This window comes from Eschrichtius robustus, chromosome 18, assembly GCF_028021215.1.
Source record: "Eschrichtius robustus isolate mEscRob2 chromosome 18, mEscRob2.pri, whole genome shotgun sequence".
NCBI classification, from domain to species: Eukaryota; Metazoa; Chordata; class Mammalia; order Artiodactyla; family Eschrichtiidae; genus Eschrichtius; species Eschrichtius robustus.
Window position 1 is genome coordinate 1082183 of NC_090841.1, and position 21842 is coordinate 1104024.

General features: G+C 40.8%; 1 protein-coding gene across 3 annotated transcripts in view; it reads left to right on the forward strand.

The window, feature by feature from the left end:
- Positions 1 to 5187: 5187 nt before the first annotated feature.
- The window catches only part of LOC137751917 (zinc finger MYM-type protein 2), an 89364-nt gene continuing 72709 nt past the window's right edge, over positions 5188 to 21842 (forward strand). For 2 of the 3 annotated variants that reach the window (XM_068526587.1, XM_068526588.1), the window contains exons 1-2: positions 5319 to 5449; positions 6213 to 6281. The gene's annotated coding sequence lies outside the window, so the exon portion shown is untranslated. Of the gene's footprint in view, positions 5277 to 5318; positions 5450 to 6212; positions 6282 to 21842 lie in introns of those variants that run through there. The other variant, XM_068526589.1, reaches the window with a different exon arrangement.

The following is a 21842-nucleotide window of genomic DNA, read 5'->3' on the forward strand; positions in this document are numbered from 1 at the left end:
AAAACTGTCACTGTTTGCAGATGACATGATACTGTACATAGAAAATCCTAAAGATGCCACCAGAAAACTGGGAGAGCTCATCAAATGAATTTGGTAAAGTTGCAGGATACAAAATTAATATATAGAAATCTGTTGCATTTCTATACACTAACAATGAACTATCAGGAAGAGAAGTTAAGAAAACAATCAAAACAGTCTTGAGAAAGAAGAACAGAGCTGGAGGAATTATGCTTCCTTACTTCAGACTATACTACAAAGCTACAGTAATCAAAACAGTATGGTGCTGGCACAAAAACAGATGCATAGATCAATGGAACAGAATAGAGAGCTCAGAAATAAACCCACACACTTATGAACAATTAATCTATGACAAAGAGACAGGAATAAACAATAGAGAAAAGACAGTCTGTTCAATAAGTGTTGCTGGGAAAACTGGACAGTTACATGTAAAAGAATGAAATTAAAACACTTTCTCATACTATGCACAAAAAATAAACTCAAAATGGATTAAAGACCTAACTGTAAGACTAGAAACCATAAAACTCCTGGAAAAAACATGGTCAGAAAAGTCTTTGACATAAATGATAGCAATAGTCTTTTGGATCTGTCTCCTAAGGCAAAGGAAACAAAAGCAAATACAAACAAATGGGACCTAATAAAACTTAAAAGCTTTTGCACAGCAAAGGAAACCATCAATAAAATGAAAAACCTACTGAATGGGAGAAAATATTTGCAAATGATATGACTGATAAGGGGTTATTATCCAAAATATATAGACAGCTCATACAGCTCAATATTAAAAAAACAAACACCCTGACAAAAAAAAAGTGGGTAGAAAAGTGGGGGAGGCATAAATTGGAAGATTGGGATTGACATATACACACTACCATATACAAAATAGGTAACAAATAAGGACCTACTGTATAGCACAGGGAACTCTACTCAACACTCTGTAATGACCTAAATGGGAAAAGAATCTAAAAAAGAATGTATATATGCATATGTATAACTGATTCACTTTGCTGTACAGCAGAAACTGATGCAACATTGTGAATGAACTGTACTCCAATAAAAATTAATTTTAAAAAAGTGGGCAGAAGATCTGAATAGACATTTTTCCAAAGAAGACTTACAGATGGCCAACAGGCACACAAAAAGATGCTTAACATTGCTAATCATTAGAGAAATGCAAATCAAAACCACAACGTGATATCACTTCACACCTGCCAGAATGGCTACCAATCACATGGAGAAAAGGGAACACTTGTACACTGTTGGTGGGAATGTAAACTGGTGCAGCCACTGTGGAAAACAGCATGGAGGTTCTTCAAAAAATTAACATATGCCTAAAATCACCCAGCTCGTTGTGGGTAAAGCAAGTTCAAACTTGGGCAGCCTGCCTCCTAAGCTGTTATATTGCATCTCAATTACTGGTGAGCTCTTGGTTTCCAAAAATACAATTGTACCTAACACTTATTTGTATTGAGGTATAATTGACATATATTATATTAATTTCAAGTATACAACATAATGACTTGATATATGTATATATTGTGACATGATCACCAAAGTAACTCTAGCTAACATCTATGACCACACAGTTACAATTTTTTTTCTTCTGATGAGGAATTTTTTTATTTTAAAAAAATATTTATTTATTAATTTGGCTGCTCCAGGTCTTCGTTGTGGCATGCGGGATCTTTCGTTATGGCATGCGAGTTCTTAGTTGTGGCATGTGTGACCTAGTTCCCTGACCAGGGATCGAACCTGGGCCCCCTGCCTTGGGATAATGGAGTCTTAGCCACTGGACCACCAGGGAAGTCCTGTGATGAGAACTTTTTAGATCTACTCTCTTAGCAACTTCTAATATTTGTATATTGCTTTCATAGGAGTTATTTGGTCCTTACAACACTGCAATACTATATATTATAAATGGCCAAACTGAGCCTTAGAAGATAACTTGCTCAAGGGTTTGAGTGGCCAAACAAGTATTTGAAATGCAAGTCCTCTGCTCAAGTCTTCATGTTGCCTTCCTGCAAAGCTTAGTATGCTTTTGTGGTTAGTACAGAATAACTCCACACACACACATACACACACACACAATTTTAGTAACAGCCTTATCAAGTTATAATTCCATACCATACAATTCATCCACTTAAAGTGAACAATTCCATGGTTTTTAATATACTCAGAGCTGTCCAATCATCATTACAATCAATTTGCTCCAAAAAGACACTCCATACACTTTAGCTATAACTCCTCACCTCCCTAGGCCTAGGGAACTAATATTCTACTTCCTATCTCTATAAATTTGCCTCACCTGGATAATTCACATAAATGGAATCATACAGTGTATGGTGTTTTGTGTCTGGCTTACTTCCTTTAGCATCATGTCTTCAAGGTTCACCCATGTGGTGGCCTGTGTCAGAACTTCATTCCTTGTTCCTGCTGAGTAATATTCCATTGTATGGATCTACCACATTTTGTTTATGCATTCATCAGTTAATGGACATTTGGGTTGTTTCTACCTTTTGGAAATTATGAATAGTTCTGTTGTGAACATTCAAATAATTATTGTTATAAGTACTTTTCTATAAAATTAAGTGTAGTTTTTCTTTAAATTATGACACAAAACCTTTTTTTCCCCCAGCTTTCAACTCTCAGCTAAAATTCTCCCTGATATCATGTAGGTAACCCAGTGAACATTTTCATGCACAAATGGATTTGAATGAATACAAAATGTGACTAATATATAGTACAGTAATTATTAGTCCTGTTAATTAATTATAAAACATCAATAATTTCATAATTAGTAGCAGTATAGAGCTTCCTTAAATTGAACAGCACGCAGCAATCCAATATATCACTGAAGTCTATGACAGAGCTTATTTGGAAGTTCCTCTACTTAAGCCTTCTAACTAACTATAAATTCAATGAAGAGAAGTTAACTGCAACGGTACATGGCGACAGAAAAGGGATGGTACTGTAAGTTTTCACGGAGTGATTAGTGTTGCCCTGCATTTGGTAATAGGGGACATTTCTGTTGTGAAGATACTGACATCGAGAATGTCAATGTAGGACAGTACTGTGTAATACAGAGTCTTACAAGGTTATTTTGTTTTATCAAAAATTGAAAAATTTTATAATTAAGAAATAAAATGCAGAAAAATAAATGATGCCATTTTGAGAAAGTGGGTTTAAATACATATTGGACATCCTCCAATTTAAATAAAGAGCAGTATATTTATTGCATTTAGCCATAGGTGTGAGGACTACTTGATTGTTTTATTCGTAATGAATCTCACTTTCTACTAGACTATGCTAAGTGGCGTCTCTATAAAGTCGGTCTTTACTGAGACCTTCATGGATGATTATAACTTCATTAAAATGTTCATGTTGACTTACTTCACTCTGTATGACAGACTCTAGGTCCATTCACCTCGCTACAAATAGCTCAATTTCGTTTCTTTTTATGGCTGAGTAATAGTCCATTGTATATATGTGCCACATCTTCTTTAACCATTCATCTGTCAATGGACACTTAGGTTGCTTCTATGTCCTGGCTATTGTAGAGTGCTGCGATGGAACACTGTGGTGGGAGGCTGCTGCATAGCACAGGGAGATCAGCTCGGTGCTTTGAGACCACCTAGAGGGGTGGGATAAGGAGGGTGGGAGGGAGACGCAAGAGGGAGGGGTTATGGGGATATATGTATGCATATAGCTGATTCACTTTGTTGTACAGCAGAAACTAACACACCATTGTAAAGCATTATACTCCAATAAAGATGTTAAAAAAAAAAGTTCATGTTGTTTACCATCGTGTTGAACTTTAAAGTGTGACAACACCCGTCTATTTACTAGTAGGCAATCCTGAAATTTGGGTCCACTTTATCCATCCATTTACTCCCCAACAGCGTCGGCTGCAGTCCCACCGACGGCCGCCAGGGCGGCCTCCCCGCTCGCCTCCTACGTGGAACCTCGGGACCCGCACAGCCCGTGACGTGCGCCCGGGACATAGGTGTAGACGGCGAACAAAAGCCGAGTCCCGCCGCCCAGGTGGCTCTTCAGTCGGAACTCGCCCGGCCCGACCGGGCCCAGCCCGGCCAGCACCTGCGTTCCCTCCCGCCACGGGGTCGACCCGTCCGCCTCGGGGCCGACGAGGGCAGAGGCCCAGGGGCCGGGACGCGGCGGCCCCGCCGGGGGCGGCCCAGCCCTTCCGACAGGCAGGCGCCCGGCTCGGGGACCCGCAGCCGCCTCCATCTTGGCCAGCGGAGGCGGGAGCGGCGTCTGGCCCAGGCCCCGTCGCGCCGGCCGGGGCCAGGTGCGGAGCCGGCAGCGGGCGCCGTCCCGGCGGCCGGGCGGCGGGGCCCAGCCCAGGCTTCCCGGGACGAGTCGGAGTTGCCCCCAGTTCCCCCCGCGGCCCCGACAAGATGGAGGACGTAGTCTCCTCCCGCAGCCATGACGGGAGCGAGGGACGCCTCCCCACGGGGCTGAGGCGAGGGGAAGCGCTTCCAGCCTTCGGAGCGCGCGGGCCCCCCCTGCCGCTGGCCTCCCGGCCCCCGGCTCCCGCCCGCGTCGCCGCAGCCCCTGCCCGCTCGGCCCTCACGGGGCTCCCAGACACTGGACAGGGAGGGCGCGGGGGACATCGAGGCCGCGGTGCTCCTCGGGCGGCGTCGCTCGCGGCCGCTGCAGGGTCAGGCGGCCCAGCTCAGGCCCTCGGGCCGCCCGGCCCCGATAGCTCTCGGCCCCCAGGGGCCGGGCCGAGCCGAGGCGGGTGCGGCGATCACAAGAGTCAGCGGCCCGACCCTGACGGGCCGGGCCGGAGTGGGGGCGGGGAAGGGGGGGGTGGAATGGAGGTGCAGGGGTGTGGCCTGCGCCTGAAGGACAGGGCGTCGGACCACCCCCTCGAGGGGGGGTCCTGAAGGAAGGCGGACGCAGCCAATGGGCGTGCCCGAGGCCCCTGGCCCGCCCTCCCCGGCAGCCAGTGAGGGCGTGGGGGGCGGGGCTTGCCGGGCCGGGCCGCGCCGCCGCGGCCACAGCCTCCGCCTCCTCACCAGCGCTAAAGCCGGGACTGGACCGAGCGGAGTTGCGCGTGTTGCCGAAGGGGGGGGGGGGCCGGGGGCGGGGAGGTTCGTTCCGCGGAGCCGCAGCCAGCACCGGGTGAGGCTTGTCCCCGCCGAGTCTCCAGCCCAGGGCCGCCGACAGTGGGGGTGGCCGGGAGCGGCGCAGCCTCCGGAGGCGGAGGCGGAGGCGGAGGCGCCGGGAGGCGGAGATGGGTGAGGGCGGCCTCCGGAGCCTCCCACCGACCCGGGACAAGCGCCCCGCGGCGCGGCCGCCGTCGCCGCTACCGCGTCGGGGCCTCGGGCTGCCGGCGGCTCCGCTGATGTCCCAGGCGCCTTGGCGGTCGGCCCGCGGGCTGCGGGAGTGCGGGCGCGGCCGCGAGGGCCGGGTGAGGCGGCCGCCGGCGGCGGGGGTCGCTCGGGGCCGCCCGGGGCGGGGGCCGGCGGCGGGGGTCGCGGGGGGGTGGGGGTGGGGCGGGGTGGGGGAGGGGCGCCTCCGTGGGTGATCGGGGCAGCGCTCGCACCTTCTCGGCGGCGGCGCGAGGTCCCCAAGTTTGGCGGCGAGGGCGCGGGCCCCCCGCGCCGGTCCCCTCCTCTGCCGCCCCGGCCCCGGCGCGCGCGCGGCTCGGCTCCGCACGTATTGTTTGGCCGGGTCTCTAATGGCGGACGGGGAGGCAGCGCTGCCGGTCGCCGACTGCGGGGGGGCAAGTCTCGGGCCCGGGGCAAGAGCTCGGGGCAAATGCGGGGGGGTTTCCGCCCCGCGGTGACGCGAGCCGCCCCCCGCCCCTGAGTGGATGCGGGCGCGATGGGGACGGCGCTGGGTGGGCCGATTCGGGGGATAGGATTCCCCGCTGGCGTCGAGGCTGCGCTCGCCCTTCCCCCTCCCCCTCCCGGAGCAGGCCTGCTGCCCTCCGCCTCCTCCCTCCAGGGTTTGCCTTTCACGTGGGTTTTGGTCCCAAATAAAAATTTTACGCCGTTTCGCTCTACTTTACGTAGGAGGGGGTTGTTGGTCACGGGCTGGGGAGCAATAATCGAAGGTCCGAACCTCCTTGACCTCTTATTCCCTTCTCTGTCTCCTCCTGGTGGAAAGGGCTTGGTTCTCCCACCTGGTTAGGTGTTCTTGATCCATTTTTCATTTTTCCTCTTACCCAGGACCAGGAGTTGCCTTCATCTCTACCTGGTGCATCTCTGGCAGAACGTGAGGAGGAAAACACCCCCATTGTGAGTCTTTTGCCCCTCATTTGAGGCTCTTGAGGACGTTGTCAGGTTGTAGGGCCGGAGCGTCTCCGTTGTTTTGAGGGGGAGGAGCTTTCCCCTGGGTGGCAGCTGCCCCCGGGGCGCAGCCTGGGTAATGGCTGGTGAGGCAGCTGGGAGTGGGCGCTGCTGTTTGCACCGCTGCAGACATCTCTCCTGCTGCAATACCAACCTCAGCAACCAGACGACGGGCTCCTGCAGCTGCTCACGTTACCCGGGAGGAGGGGTGGGGGAAGGAGGGCATATTGCTGGCGCCCTCTAGAGTTCCAGGGCGGGAAGTGAAGTTGTTGCGCTTCTGATGCTCGGTGTGCAACCATCTTTAACACTTTCTCTTCCTTTACAATGGAGAATTGATTGAAGGGGTTGGAGGAACAGAAAGACGGATTTCACTCTGTGTGTACGACGTGAAACACAAATTTTGACTCTTGGGGTTCATGAGTTGGTAGATGTCTTTGATGTGTTTGCTTAGGAAAGGGCATGAGGTCCACTCCTCCAGTTCTCTTAGTTTACCAGCTAGTGTGCTGGTGAGACCAGTCCGCTGCTCTGGTTACTCTTAGTCCCCCATATTTTGTGATGCTTAGTCTTCAACTTAGTCTTCAAGTTGTTCTTGAACGTGTTATCTGAGGGTTATCGTTTATTGCTTTCAATTTGTTGGTTTTAAGATAGTCTTGGAATGTGCGAGACACTAAGGTAAACATAACGAGTCATTTTCCGTCAATTGAAATTAGTTACAAAATATCAGTGAATTTTAGCATTCTAGACAAATTGTATCTCTGGAGCCTCCTGACAGTTGGTATTGTAACTTGCACATCTCTGTCAGAGGTGAGTCATGAGTATAGTAGCTCGTGCTTAAATATTAAGTCCCAAATGGGTTAAAAAATAATTGATGATGAACATACTGATTGCATACTGATTGTGAAGGATGATGTGAGGATGGCAACTTGTATGAAACGAACACTACTTTAGGCAGGTGCCGGGCACTTTCATGTATTATTTCCTTTACTCTTGGCAAATAGCCTGCAGGGTAATAAAAATAGCATGCATTGAGCCCTTATTGTATGCCAGCACAATAGTAAGCTAAGTTTTTTTAAAAAGTTAACTATGAGAACTTCCAAATTTATGAGTGAGAATAGTATATTGAACCTCTTTGTACCTATCATTTACAGTCTATAATTATCAACACATGTCCAGACTAATTTTTAACATGTGTTAAGTAATTTAATCCTCATGAAAACCTAGTGTTTTTATTCCTAATTCGTAGAGGAGGAAACAGAGGCATAGGCAGATACCCAGGTAGTAGTATTTGGTAAAGCAAGGATTTGAACTTAACCAGTTTGATTACAGGCCTAAGTTCAGCAACTGTGTTGTCCTATTTTATTTTTAAGTTTTTTATTTATTTTATTTTGTTTTATTTTTTGGCCACGAAGGGGCGGGGGGTGGAATGTGGGATCTTAGTTCCCCCACCAGGGGTTGAACCCACGCCCCCTGCATTGGCAGCTTGGAGTCCTAACCACTGGACTGCCAGGGAAGTCCATGTGTTGTCCTGTTTTAAAGTATATAATATGCTTGTTTTACAAATTTAGAAATTGAAACTGAAAAAAATTGAAGGTTACAATTTTCTCAGCGTATATTGTTTTCATGGAGAACAGTGGGTAAACAAATACAAGATGTTTGACTCTTACTGAGTACCTTTTAAAAAAATAGTAGTACCACAGTTATCAATTAGATTATTTGACTGCCTTAAAACTAACAGGGTCTGTTTGAATCAGAAATAATATATCCTCTTTTTTCAGTGTGTCTGTGCAATTTAGTATCTATAATTGTTTCCTAAATACTGTAACTTTAATGACTAACTTCTGTAATGAGTTTAAAGCTCTTTTCAGGCATTAGATCATCCAGATATAGTGGATCAAGGATTAGATCTTTCAACTAGATGGGCATTGCTTATTTTATCACCCCGTATTTTCACAAAAGATTTACCTTTCTAAAATTTTTTCCTTTGTTCTTATTTGTGATGTTGATGGGGGAAGGTCGATTGGTTGGTTAAGTAAACATTCGGAGATGAGGACATACAAAATGTATAATCAGGACTTTCCTGTAATGTCAACACATGTATACTAATGAAAACCATGGTTCTTTCTAATACAGTTGATCCTTGAACTACATGGGTTTGAATTGTTGGTCCACTTATACCCGGATTTTTTTCAATAGTACTACACTATCTGTAGGCAGTTGGATCTGTGGATATGGAGGAACTCAGTAAAAGGAAGGACCATCTATAAGTTATACATGGATTTTCTTCTCCCTTCCTTCCTTCCTTCCTTCCTCCCTCCCTCCCTCCCTCCCTCCCTCCCTCCCTCCCTCCTTCCTTCCTCTTTTCGTGCATGAGGGATCAAACCTGTGCCCCCTGCAGTGGAAGCTTGGAGTCCTAACTACGGGACCGCCAGGGAATTCCCTATACATGGATTTTCAACTGCTACCCCCTGACCCCCCCAGTTTTTGAAGGGATGTAGTTCTTGTTTTCCTTAATGATTTAGCTCAGAATTAAAAATACTTTTACTTAAAAACACCAACTAATGGTGCTTTAATGTGCCAGACAATAAGATGAAGATAAGCTGACAATTTTAAATTGACATTGATTAAATCAAAGTTCTTTATTATACTTAAATTTATTGCACACTTAATGTGAGTTAGGTGCTTTTAGATGTACTTAAAAGTATTTTGACATTTAAAAATACTTCACATATTTATGGTACCTTTCTTTAATGCATCCTTAATAGTATGTATTCCTCCCATTGTCCTTTTTAAACAGTTGAGGGAAAGAGAGAGTGGTCTGTGCTTTTCCATGTTCTGCTTATATAATCTCATGGGCTGGAGTTTTGTTTTGTTTTGTTTTTAAGTATTTATTTATTTATTTATGGCTGTGTTGGGTCTAAGTTTCTGTGCGAGGGCTTTCTCCAGTTGTGGCAAGCGAGGGCCACTCTTCATCGCGGTGCGCGGGCCTCTCACCATTGCGGCCTCTCTTGTTGCGGAGCACAGGCTCCAGATGCGCAGGCTCAGTAATTGTGGCTCACAGGCCCAGCTGCTCCGCGGCACGTGGGATCTTCCCAGACCAGGGCTCGAACCCGTGTCCCCTGGATTGGCAGGCGGATTCTCAACCATTGCGCCACCAGGGAAGCCCTGGGCTGGAGTTTTGTACCTCATGTGGTGGGACATCTCTGAATCACTCAGATGTCACACAGATGCTGACAATGAATGTTTCAGACTTTTGTGTGGATATGGAGCTTGACATACCATCTTTGTACAACAGTGTTCATATCCTTAAAAGTTTTATTGTATGTTGCCCTTGTTTGAGGTACAAAAGTGCCTAAACTTAATGCATTTGAGACAAAATGAAATCTTCACCTTTAGTCAGATGCTGTGTTATTACTGTGATGGAAAGAATGTGTATGAATGCTGGAGCTCTATCTTTGTTGTCAAAAGGTGTGGTATAATTAGAAATTTTATATCTTTTTCTAGGCATTCATGTCTGTCTGCCCCATTAACAATATTATTCACACATATATTATTTTACTGAATAACACTTACTATAAGAGGACTTCGGCATATTCAACTTGCATGTGTTTTTTTTAGGCAATGCAAGATGAGCTTAAACCCAAGTGCTTTCTCCGGTTGGATTATCTAACAGTATTTTATGTAGGGCATTTTAAGTTAGGAAACAAGTACACAGAGAGATTGTGTTGATTCCATGCATTTTCCATTTTTTCATTTCAGTTGGTTAATTTATTTCTGTTCCTGTCAGAGCATAGAATTGGGATTTTAGAATTTAACAGGACTTTTTAAGCTAATGAAATCTCAGAGTTTTTATGGACAACTCCAATATGGAAGAACCATAAAGTTGTCACTGAGAAAAGTTGCTTTTAGGTAAATCAGAAATTTTGAACTATGGGGCTCTGGGTAACAACTGTAGTTTTTTATTTTTTACTTTGGTTGTTTACCAGCAAGAAAATTGTTTTATATAGTTGGAATTGCAAATTTTTATATCTGTAATCTGTTTTTTAAACAAGTCACTTTTGTAATCTTAGGTTTCTGTTATTAAAATAGTAATGAGAAGAGAATTATGAAGGCCAGCACTAAACACTTAGTAACAAGATAAGTTGGTCATCTTGAAGTGTGTTAAAAGTTGGATTACAACACATTTGAGCATATCTGTTGTTTTATTGCATATTTTAAAATGTATTAATTTTTTTGGATCAAGTTTTGCACAACACTTGAAGCACTTTGTAACTGCAGAATAAATTTTTGTGAACTATTGAAAAGTCTAGAGTTAAAATGTGTAGAGAGGTTTGCTAAACTGCTTGCTCACATGACTAGTTTGGGATTTGTTCTTAGTTCTATTTTATTTTTAACTTCATAGCAGTCCATTGAAAATTACAAGTAATAAAATTTAAGAAGAATTTGGGGTCTTTAATTTGAAAGAAGGATATGACTGTTGGGGGTTTTATTTTTACTGATTTGATCAATGTCCCATAAGTGTTAATGTTTACTACATCAAGAAATGATTTAAGAGTAAACTTTGGATATTAGGATAAATATTTGATAGTCCTGGCTTTAAAAAAAAACAACCAACCTTTCACATATTTGTGTTATTAATGTGATCTTGTTTTTATCTTTCTTCAAGAGTTACCAAATTATTGTTAGAGAATTTCAGCCATTCTCTTTAATATCAATAGGCTGCCAAGGGTCAGATTTCTCTTCTCCAGAGGGTTCTAGATATTTTTCTCTCTATGTTCCTAGTGAATTTGAAGGTCAGATTTGTTTTTGTGAATTTAAAGTATTTTATCCTTAAATTATTAAATATTTTAGTGTGATTCTGATATTAAATTGTGATTTAAGATAAATTTTCTAGGAATAGGATTAATTGTTGCAACCTCATTAAAATTTTTGGGAAGGATCTGTTATAGTTCTTGCAATAAACATTTTTTTTTTCTAACTATACATTTTGATTGGATAAGAAAAATACTTAGGACTTCCCTGGCGGTCTAGTGGTTAAGACTCCGTGCTTCAACTGCAGGGGCCGTGGGTATGATTCCTGATGGGGGTAAGATCCCGCATGCTGCGCAGCACGGCCAAAAAAAGAAAAATACTTTTTAAGTAAATATTTTAAGTAAAATTGTGATGCGCAGTTAGAGGTTTCAGACAGAAGAAAGTTTATAAAATATGACTAATACAATGAAACAAATTATTCAGTTGTTTTACTTTATAGCAATGCCATGTATATGTTACTTTTTCTGTAGTAGCCTAGATTCCTTTATTAATTGTAAGAATTTAATCTGAAATTATGGTTTTGTAACTTAAAAACATTAAAGAAACTTTGTAATACTGGAACAGTTTCATAATCATTCGTTTCAAAGAGGTATATCTTTTGCCTAGGAAGAGTGGTGTTTCTTGGACTATTGAGCTGGACTAGACTGAGAATAGTTCAGGGTAATCAGGGCACTGTGGAAATCACTTATTCAACAAATTGTGTATCGTATACCATCTATTATATATCAAGTAGTCATAAAAGATGTGTTCTGTTAATGTTGGCTAGCAGTTTCTTTGGTGCTAGTGCTCATTTGGGGTGACCCCAATGATTATCAGATTAGTGAATTTTGTTTCCAGTTCTGTGGAAGTAAAGAAATATTAGAGTGGAAGTAAAAATTTAGGTTAAATGAAATTTTTATCTTGTCTTTTTGTTTTAGATTTCTATTGGTATTTTTTTCTTTGAAGCTTGTTTTATTTTAATTATTTTATTTTATTTTGATTATTTCTGGCCCTCACGTGGTATCTGAATTCTTGTATGTTCATGTTTGTATGTTTGTTTTTTTCCTTAAATTATTTTTTTTTTAATAATTAATTAATTAATTTCTGGCTGCTCTGGGTCCTCGTTGCTGCATGCAGATTTTCTGTAGTTGGGGTGAGTGGGGGCTACTCTTCACTGCAGAGCACGGGCTGTAGGCGCGTGGGCTTCAGTAGTTGCTTCATGCGGGCTCAGTAGTTGTGGCTCCCGGGCTTAGTTCCTCCGCTGGACCAGGATTGAACCCGTGTCCCCTACATTGGCAGGCGATTCTTAACCACTGCACCACCAGGGAAGTCCTGTTTGTTTGTTTTGAAGTAATGAAAAATTTGCTCTTGTTTTAATTAGTTATATAAATTTGTCGCTTTAAAATTAAACTTGTTTTAGCTTTACAACTTTCATTACTATGAATATTGTCTCACTTTCTATGTTTATTTTTGTATGTCTGTTTTAATACTGTGAAGTCCTGTTTCCAGGAAGTCATTACATTCTATATCTGCAAACAGTTTTAGTTGCTCATCAAAGCTTGTGTTGAAGTTGGTCTTTTTCTTCCATGACACAAGCTCCTGACTGCCACTATTCCTTGTTGTCTTCATTTGTATAATCACGTTTTCCATCCTTGATGTCCTTGCCCAGCTGTTTTCATCCTATCTTCCTCTTGGACTTAAGTGTTCATTTGCCTTTCCTAACTTTCTTTTGCATTAAAAAAAAAAAAAATTACCACACAGTATCTGGAAAAGCATCCTATGTTGTAAGTCTGATTTTGCTGTATTTATATGAGGCGTATCCAGATTTTATTAAACTTTTGAATTTGGTGAGATCATGGAAAAAATTTGCTGAAAATTATCAAATTTCACTTAAAATAAATTTTATTTTATATAAATTATTCCTCAGTGAAACTGTTAAAAACCATTTTTGCTCCACCATTTACCAATTTGTGGTCTCTGGTAAGTCATTTAACCTCTAAGCCTTAATTTACTCATACGACAAGTAAGTATAGTACTGTCTGCTTTTTTGAGATTGCTGTGAGGTGGGTTAAAAATAATACAGAGTATGTGATTGGCCAATAGTAGGTGCTCAGTTAACAGCAGCTACAGTTCTTCCCTATTTATATAGAGCAAACATCATGAATTTGTTGCCACCACTGGGACGGTAAACTCAGTGAATGCTCATGCGATAGAAGGAATTACGTTCCTGTTCACAGCCTTCTCTCTCTGACGGCTCCTTCATTAGTCTTTTAAGTGTGCTAACATGCTGTCTCCTCCAGAATCTCTGCACCTTCCCCAAACTTCCTTTTCCTGTACTTTTCCAAAGAAACTCACTGATTTGCACTCTCAACACTATACCAAATCTGCTGTTTTGAGGTCACTAGTGACTTAATTTTCAAATCTTAGGTGCCTCTTTTTTTTGTCTTAATTCTGTAAGATTTGAAATTTATTATATTCCTTGAAACTGTTGACTTCTGGGACTTTGAACTTAACATTATCTTATACTTCTGATGATCTCCTTCACGTCCCCTCATTAGATTCAAATATAGAGACCTTTATGTATCCTTATTTCCTAAGGTACTTAGCCCTCTCCTGTTTTGTTTTGTACTTTGACCTTAGTCCATTTTGTTAGAAAGTGGGAGTTATATTTACAAGGCACGTTCATCCTGTTTCTTTCTCCAGTCTACAGCCAGATTAATTTTCCCTAAAGCCCAGTCTGATCACATCACTCACTTTCCAAAATCTTCAGGGATTCTTGCTGGCATGTGAAACAAAATAACAAACTTATAAACTAAGCCTGGGCTTTAAAACCCTTACAAAGAAGAAATCAATTAGGAAATGCATAATATGTGATTTTTTTTAAGGTAGATTTTCAGTGTTCAGATTATGGAGACAGTCATGTAAATGAATAACTGTAAGCAATGAAGCATAATCGGTGACCTACAGAAATGAGTAGTTGTATGCATATCAGAAAAGACAGTTCTTAATATTTTGGTTATAAAGATAAAATGTGCCCTTACAATCAAATAATAAAGAAGTATGTGACATAGAAAGTGTAAGTTCCCCCATAATCCCATGATGATTTTTTCCTGCTCATCATACTAATAATTTTGCATATATATTGTTATCAACAGTCAACATTTTCGATAATTGCTTCCCTGTCCTTATGTTGCCAAAGTCTTCAGCTGATTAATGTTTGAATTCTACTGATCAGTGTATTAGAGCAGGTCACAAATCTCAGTTCTATATGATAGAGGGTAATGTGGTAGCATTAGTTCAGCAGAAGCTTAATGAGCAAGGTGGGAAGAGCGGTGCTGAAACTGAGCCTGCCCTGAAGGCGGGGTCAGATCAGGCAGGAGTCTTATATAGGAAGTAGACTGGAAAGCCACGGAAGAAGCAATTGATGTAGTCTGATTTAATTTTTAAAAAGATCTTTAGATAGTTTGGGGAATATAGTAGGTGACGTCAGTAATCCAGCAGAAAAATGGTGATGAATTTCTAGGGCTAGAGGAGTGTCAGAAGAGATGGTTAAAAGTGGACAGTTTCAAGATTTATTTTGGAAGTAGGATAGGAATTGGGGATGGCATGGCTGTAGGTGAAGAAAGGAGAAGAAATAAAGGCCTCCAGACTTCTGGTATGAGTAGCTAGACGCATAACATCCCCAAATGGCAGAGGCTGGAGGAGGGGCAGATAAAGAGTGAAAGAGCATGCTTGAATAACTAGATGTAGGGAGTAGGCAGTTTGGGGCTTTGAAACATCTTGATTGAGATAAATTAAGGACTCTGGGACATTGAGGTATTATTTAAAATCATGGGAGTGGATGAGATCCCCAAAGAAAGTTAAAATTACTTGAAAGTACATTGCAGTTAAAGTTTGGTCCTATGGGAAAGAAGAGATTATTCCTTACCCCAGAAATTCTGTGCCCTAGAGCTAACTTGAATCAATTAATTAATTAATTAATTTACTAGATCAAAAGGGATTTTTGTTTAGACGCTGTCATAGCCCTTGAATGGATTTTTAATATGTTAATTAAATGATTCCTGTCAGCTTCTAAAGCCAGAGTAGCATTGTTGTGGATCTCTGATAAAGATATGTTATAAAATGATTTCATGGCTAGATGGTAAGCAGCATGAGGTCATAATCTGTGTTCATCTGTCATTGACCCCTGTCCCCTTTGCTCACTCCCCAGAGGTTAGTGGTAGCATCAGTTTAGTGTGTATTACTATAAATCCTTTTTGTGCATATACTAACATGTACCTGTAAGAGTGATAAAGTAAATTTATACGTGCATTTTAAAAACATGTATATGTATCTTTCTGCAACTTGCTTTTTCACTTAGTGGTATGTCTTAGACATTTTTCTGAGGTAGTACGTAAAGGTCTTTTTAAACTGTTGTGTGATACACTTCACGACATGGATTTAACAGTTTAGCTATTCTGTTGGTAGACATTTAGTCTATTTGGAATTTTTTGTTATATATAAAATGCTGCATGAAATATACGTGTAGTAGTTTCTTTGGGTTCATGTGTGTTTTCTCTGGGGGAGATTCTGGAGAATAGGAATTACTGAGTCAGTATGTGCGTATTACATGTTTTTATAGGTACTGCCTAATTGCCTTCCACTGGACCACAGTACTGACTACCCTTTCTACTAGTTTCTCCACATTCTTGACAACACTGGATGTTCTCAAATAGTTAAAGTTTTGTCAATTTAATTTATGTTCTTTCTAAAGTATGGATATCAGTTCTTGTTGTATCGATTGCAAGTATATTATATATACACATTATATATTATATATAACATATAATATATATATTTTGTATATTTTTATACCTTATTTATGGTGCTTCTTTGCTATGTAAACATTTTATAATGTAATGGGAAAAATCCATTTCACTATTGCAAGAAATAAGAACAATTATAATGAATATGCAAGACTTTTATGAAGGAAATTGTAAAATAATACAGTAGGACATACGAGAAAACCAGAATGGACAGATTTACATATATCTGGATGGGAAGACTTCAATAATGTAAAAATAATAATACTTTTGTCTTCAAATATCTCTAAATTCAATGAAATCCTAACTAAATACCAGAATAGATACATATGGTACCAAGTTTAAAAGGTAAAAAGGGTAGAAAGGTAAAAAAGGTAAAAAAAAAAAGGAAGACCCCCCCGCTCCATCCACATGGTTCTCTTCCTTAGAAGCAAACCACTGTTGTCGTTTTCTTGGCCGTTTATCTAGAGTTATTCTGTGCATGTGTGTGCGTGCTCACGGTGCGTGTGTTTATCCGTTGTTAGGTGCCTTGCTTGCATTTATTTTATGGGAGAGGTGGTTCCATGTTAGTGTGGAAGTATGTTGAGAGCTGCCTCAGTTGTTTCCAAGGCTGCCTAATATTTCACTGTTTGTCTTTATTGTCATTCATTTTATCAGTTGTCTATTGAGAGACATTTAGGGTGTTTCAGTCTTTTAACTTTACAATGAATGTCCTTCTACATTTTGTTCTTTAAAACATGAGATGATATATCTGTAGGAAGAATGTCTAGAAGTGGGATTGCTTGGTCAAAGAAATATTTTTTTGAGTTGCTGTCAGTAGAAGTTGTACCAGTTTACACTGATTTACACTATGAGGGTACACAGTTAAACCTTTTGATTTTTGTCAGTGTGTTAGGAGAAAATTGGTGGCCCTTTAGAGTTTTAACTTGGATTTCTCTTAAATATTTCATATATTTAAGAGACATCTGTATTTTCTTTTCTTGTGAACTCTGTTCACTTTTTTTTGGTCCTTTATTCTCACTGGTTGTTGGTTCATCTCATTGATTGTAGGACCTCTTTGTCTTCATTTTTTTAGGATATGAGTTGCAAATATTTCCTTTGTAGTTAATCATTGTTGTATGTTTGGTATTTTTTCCCCCCACAGAGGTGTCTTCTATTTTTTTTTTTTTTCAGAAAAAATTCTGGTAAAATGTATTAACATAAAATTTACCGTTTTTACCTTTCTTTTTTTTTTTTTTTTAAAGGTAGAATAAGAGACTCTTTTTTTTTTAATTTATTTATTTATTTATGGCTGTGTTGGGTCTTCGTTTCTGTGCGAGGGCTTTCTCTAGTTGTGGCAAGCGGGGGCCACTCCTCATCGCAGTGCGCAGGCCTCTCACTATTGCGGCCTCTCCTGTTGCGGAGCACAGGCTCCAGACGCACAGGCTCAGTAATTGTGGCTCACGGGCCCAGTCGCCCCGCGGCATATGGGATCTTCCCAGACCAGGGCTCGAACCCGTGTCCCCTGCATTGGCAGGCAGACTCTCAACCACTGCGCCACCAGGGAAGCCCCGTTTTTACCTTTTTTAAATGTATAGTTCAGTGGTATTAAGTATATTTATAAGTGTTTTTTAAAAATCACCACTGTTAAATTCCAGAGCCTTTTCATCATTCCCAAACAGAAGCGCCATACTCATTAAACATAATGCCCGGTGCCTCTTTACCACAGCTCCTAGTGACCTCTCTTCTACCTCTGTCTCTATGAAATTGCCTATTGTAGGTACCTTAAATAAGTAGAATCTTTAAATGTTTGCCATTTTGTGCCTGGCTTATTTCACCTAGCATGTTTTCAAGGTTCATCTATGTTGTGGCATATATCAGAATTTCTTTCCTTTTTAGGACTGAATAATATTCCATTGTATGCCTACATTTTGTTTATCCATTCATTTGTTGATGGACCCTTGGGCTCATTCTACCTTTTGGTCATTGAGAATAAGACTGCTGTGAACATTGGTATGCAAGTATCCATATGAGTCCCGGCTTTCAGTCCTTTTGTATATATGTATATAAATAAATCTAGACGTGGAATTGACTGCTCACATGTTAATTCTACATATAACTAATTTTTGTATGTCTCTCCAGGACTTGTTATTTTCCTTTTTAAAAAAATAACATCCAGGGCCTCCCTGGTGGTGCAGTGGTTAAGAATCTGCCTGCCAGTGCAGGGGACATGGGTTCGAGACCTGGTCCAGGAGATCCCACATGCCGTGGAGCAGCTAAGCCCGTGCGCCACAACTCCTGAGCCTGCACTCTAGAGCCCACGTGCCACAACTACTGAGCCCACGTGCCACAACTACTGAAACCGGTGCACCTAGAGCCCATACCCCGCAACAAGAGAAGCCACCACAAGGAGAAGCCCACGCACCGCAACGAAGAGTAGCACCCGCTTGCCGCAACTAGAGAAAGCCTGCGCACAGCAGCAAAGACCCAACACAGCCAATAAATAAATAAATAAATAAATTTATTAAAACAAAACAAAACATTCAGGGACTTCCTGGTGGTCCAGTGGTTAAGACTTCATGCTTCCACCATAGGGGGTATGGGTTTGATCCCTTGTCGAGGAACTAAGATCACACATGCCGCATGGCACAGCCAAATTAAAACAAACAAAAAATCCATCTTCATTGCTGTGAAGTGGTATCTCATTTTGTTTTTTTTTTTAATTTTTACTTTTAACTGTGGTTAAAAAAAAAAAAAAAAACACATACCATAAAATTTATCATCTTGGCCATTTTTAAGTTGTATAGATCAGTAGTGCTAAGTATATTCACATTATTGTGCAGCAGATCTCCAGAACTTTTTCATCTTGAAAAGCCGAAACTCTATAACGATTAAACAATTCCCCGTTTACTCCTCAGCACCATCTTACTTTCTATTTGTATGATTTTTGACTTCTTGAGATACATTATATCATTTATGTGTGATCATACAGTGTTTATCTTTTTTCACTTAGCATAGTGATCTCAAGGTACATCCTTGCTGTAGCATATAACAGGATTTCCTTTCTTTTTAATGCTGAATAATATTCCATTGTACGTATATACCACATTTTGTTTATACATTCATCTGCTCGTGGAACTTTTGGTTGCATCTACCTTTTGGCTATTATGAATAATGCTGCTGTGAACATAAAGATGCAAGTATCTCTTCGAGATCTTGATTTTAGTTATTTTGGATATAGTATACCCAGAGTGGGATTGCTGAATCTTATGGTAATTCAATTTTTAATTTCTTGAGTAACCTCCATGCTGTTTTCTATAGCTGCTGCACCTTTTTACATTTCCATCAGCAGTGCACAAGGGATCAAGTTTCTTCAACCAACCAACCAACCAACCAACCAACCAACCAACCAACCAGTTTCTCTTCACTAATACGTGTTACTTTTTGTTTGTTTTGATAGTAGGCATCCTAATGGATGTGACATGTTTCCTGGTTTTGATTTGCATTTCCCTAATGACCGATGATGTTGAGCATAGCATCATTGGGAAGAATTTGAGAAGGATCAGTGTTAATTCTTCTTTAAGTGTTTGGTAGAATTCACCTGTGAACCCCTCTGGTCCTGATTTCTTTGTTGGGAGATTTTTGATTACTGATTCAATCTCTTTGCATGTTATAATTCTATTCAGAATTTGTATTTCTTCTTGAGTCAGTTTTGGTAGTTTGTATTAGGAATTTGTCCATTTTGTCTTGGTTATCCAGTTTGTTGGCATGTAATTGCTCATAATGTTCTCTTACTCATTTCTGTAAAATCAGTAGTGCTATCTTATTTTTATTTCTGATTGTTTTTTTAACTTTTTTATTTTTGGTCTGCTATTCACATATCAATTGCTTTCTTTTTTTTTTTTTTGGCCACACTGCATGGCTTGTGGGATCTTAGTTCCCCGACCAGTGAAAGTGCCAAGTCCTAACCACTGGACCCCCAGGGAATTCTGTTCGTTTCTGGTTTTAATAATTTGAGATTTTGTTTCCTTGTCAGTCTAGCTAAAGATTTGTTAATTTTTTCAAGGAACCACTTATTTTTTTTCTCTATTTTTCTGCTTTCTGTTTTGTTTATCTGTGTACTCATCTTTATTACTGCATTCTTTCTGCTACCTTTAGTTTGCTCTTTTTCTGGTTTCTTAAGGTGTAAAGTTTGTTTATTGATTTGAGATATTTTTAATGTAGGCATTAATAGCAATAAGTTTTCTGCTGAGCACAGCTTTCATTGCATCCCTTAAGTTTTGATATGTTGTGTTTTTGTTTTTTGTTTCAAAGTATTTCTTCACTTTCCCTAGTGATTTCTTCTTTGGCCCATTGGTTGTTTAAGTGTGTTAATTTCTACCTATTTTGTGATTTTTCATTTGTGCTTCTGTTATTTCTCGTTCCATTCCATTGTGATTAGAAAAGATACTGTACCATTTTGATCCTTTTACATTTTTTTAAAAAAATAAGTTATTTTTTAATTTTATTTGTTTGGCTGTGTTGGGTCTTTGTTGCTGCGCACTGGCTTTCTCTAGTTGCGTTGAGCAGGGGCTACTCTTCATTGTGGTGCGCGGGCTTCTCATTGCAGTGGCCTCTCTTGTTGCAGAGTACGGGCTCTAGGTGCGCAGGCTTCAGTAGTTGCAGCATGCGGGCTCAGTAGTTGCGGCACGCGGGCCCTAGAGCGAGTGGGCTTCAGTAGTTGTGGCGCACTGGCCTAGTTGCTCCGTGGCACGTGGGGTCTTCCTGGACCAGGGCTCGAACCCGTGTCCCCTGCATTGGCAGATGGATTCTTAACCACTGTGCCACCAGAGAAGTCCCTCATTAACATATATTGATAATTATTGTTTTATGCATTTGCCTTTTAAATCATAGGGAAAAAAGTAGTTATAAACTGAAAGTACATTAATACTGGCTTTCTATTGATTTTCTATATTTACTTTATATATATATTTATATATTCATTTGTGTTCTTTATTTCTTACGGCTTCAATTTAGTCTCTAGTGTGTTTTTATTTTTGCCTGAAGGATTCCCTTTAGCATTTCATGTTGGGTAGGTCTGCTGGTAATAAATTCCCCTTTGTTTATCTGGAAATGTCTTAATTTCTCCTTAATTTTGGAGGAGTTTTTTTTGTTGGATATAGAATTCTTGGTTGACAGATTTTTTTGTTGTTGTTCACCTTTTTAAATGTCATGCCATAGCTTTTGGCTTCCATGGTTTTGGATGAGAAATATACTGATGATCCAAATCTTTTTGAGAATCCATTGCATATGATGAGTCACTTCTCTCTTAGTTTCAAAATTCTCTTTTACTGTCGGGTCCACAGTTTGATTATTACCTGTTTTGGTGTGGCTATCTTTGAGCTTATCTGGCTTGAAGTTTGTTCTCTTAGTTTCAAAATTCTCTTTTACTGTCGGGTCCACAGTTTGATTATTACCTGTCTTGGTGTGGCTATCTTTGAGCTTATCTGGCTTGAAGTTTGTTGAGCTTCTTGGGTGTGTATATTCATCTTCGTCATATTTGGGAAGTTTACAGCCACTGTGTCTTCAAATATATTTTTTGTCCTTTTTTTTCTCTTTTTATGTTACATGTGTTGGTGCACATGGTGGTGTTTCACAGATCCCTCAGGCTCTGTTCATTTTTCTTCATTCTTTTTTTCCTTCTCCTCAGACTGGATAATTTTAATTTTTCTGCCTTTCAGTTTACGGATTCTTTCTTCTGCTTGCTCAGATCTGCTATTGATCCCCTCCAGTGAGTTTTTCATTTCTGCTATTATATTTTTCATCTCCAGAATTTCTGTTTGGCTACTTTTTTTTTTTGTAATTGAAGTATAGTTGATTCACAATGTTGTGTTAGTTTCAGGTATATACAGCAAAGTGATTCAGTTATACATATATATATTCTTTTTCATATTCTTCTCCA